Below are 2,193 nucleotides of genomic sequence, written 5' to 3' on the forward strand. Positions count from 1 at the left end.
CCTCCCATTGGTCGCGGGGCCCGGGCCCCGCCCCGCAGCCCCCTCCCCTCCATTGAGCGCAGCGCTCCGCTGCCCGGCTGTCAATCACGGCCATCGCTGGCTCCTATTGGCCAACGCGGCCCAGGGCCCCGCCCCTCCGGCTGTCAGTCACGGGGGCTAACCGCTCCTATTGGTCATTGAGGCCACGCCCCCAGCCCCTCCCTTCATTGAGCGCAGATTCCCGCACTTCCCTGCTGTCAATCACAGCATCCCGCAGACCCCATTGGCCTGTGTTGTCCAAAGCCCCATCCCCAGCTGTCTCTCACCGTTAGCTCAGCCCCCATTGGCCAGTGAGGCTCACAGCTCCGCCCCCTCCAGCCGGGGGTGCATGATGTCATGGCCAGTCAGCATGACATCATCGATGACATCATGGCTGGTCAGTGGCACTGGGGCCACACTTCGGACAGGCAAACTCCAACCTCTGCCCCGAGCTGGGCCTGGAGGGCAGAACCCTCCAGAACCTCCTGGAACCCACCAGAACCTGCCAGAACCCACCAGGACCAGCCAGAACCCTCCCTGACCCCAGGTCGGGGTGAGCTGCCCGAGGGGAATCCTTGAGTCAGGGCCACGGCCACCCCTAAGGGACACCCTGGGACCACGCAGGGTCTTTGGGGATCACCTGGGAACCTTCAGCGACCTCCTGAGACCACTTGGGATCACCTGGGATCCTTCAGGAGCCTTCAGGGACCTCCCGTGGATCCTCTGGGGATCTCCTGGCCCCAGGTGGGCTCTCCCCCATCCCCCCCAGGAAATGCAGCCCCCAGTGCTCGGCAGGACAGGCGCCCTGGGACCCTCGTGGGTGACAGCCGTGGGACCAGCCAGCACATGTCTGAGGGGACAAACGGCCCAGGGAGGGTGCCCTGATCTGCCCAGGAGGGTGTGGGACCCACGCAGCCCCCTCAGCGCTCAGGGGCTCCTTTGGGAGCCCAAAGGGGACAAAGCCACCACGGGACCCACTCGGTGCGTCCCCCCCACCAGTCCCCAGGGCACAGGGACAATGAGACGGGGTCCCCCCACCCCAAATTCTGCCCCTAGACCACGGCGTCCCCCTCAGAGCCCTCCCCACCCATGGTGACACCCCCAGCACAGACAGAGCCAGGCTCTCCACACAAACTCTTTATGGGGGGACTTGGGGGGTCCAACAGAGCCCCAGGGAGGGGAGGGAGGGGGCCCCCAGCCCCCCAGTGGGGGATCAGTCTGGGGGGATTTGGGGGTCCCTCAGTGGGGGATCAGTCTGGGGGGATTTGGGGTCCCTCAGAGGGGGATCAGTCTGGGGGGATTTGGGGTCCCTCAGTGGGGCAGCTCGTGGGGGATCAGTTTGTAGTGGGCGCCGCAGGAGGGGCAGCGCTGGGCCTCGCCCTTGTGCAGCCAGAACCAAACCACGTAGCTGTTGTCCTCCTCACCTGGGGGGACAGGGACAGCGTGGGACACACGGACAGGGACAGAGGGACAGGGACAGAGGGACAGGGACAGTGTGAGACGGAGCACAAGGACAGAAGGGGACGGACAAACGGACAGGAAGACAGGAATGGACACATCAATACCGTGGACAGGCACGGGTGGGAGGATGGACACACAGACAGGAAAGAGACAGACACACAGATACAGGGATGGACGGATAGATGGACAGTTCAAGGACAAGCACACGGACACAGGGACAGACGGACACACGGACACGAGCACAGGACAGATGGACGCGGGGATGGTCAGACGCACAGACACAGGGATGGACAGACACACGGACAGGACCAGCAGCACTCACAGACGCAGCCCACGATGCGCTTGTTGGACACGGAGGGCACGAGGTTGGGATCCTCCTTGGTGCCCGCGTAGCGCTTGGGCCGGAACATGCCGTACGGGTCCTGGGGGCAGGGCAGGGCACCCCGGGCTGTGAGACCCCCCGAGGGCAGCCTGGCCCCGCGAACCCCAACCTGGCAGCCCCAGCTGCACCTCGAGACCCTGTGTGCCTGAGACTCCCCCAAATCTGAGACTCCAGCCCCAGAGCCTGCCGCCCTCCAAGGACACCCCACCTGGAACATCCCCCCCAGATGACCCCGCCACCCCTCAAACCTCAGGAACCCCCAGATCTCCTCCCCGCTGACCCCTCTGACCCCACTCCTGCCAAGGGCACCGGAACCCTGAAACAACCCGAGC

The sequence above is a fragment of the Geospiza fortis genome, unplaced genomic scaffold (assembly GCF_000277835.1).
Source record: "Geospiza fortis unplaced genomic scaffold, GeoFor_1.0 scaffold658, whole genome shotgun sequence".
In the NCBI taxonomy this organism is placed as follows: domain Eukaryota; kingdom Metazoa; phylum Chordata; class Aves; order Passeriformes; family Thraupidae; genus Geospiza; species Geospiza fortis.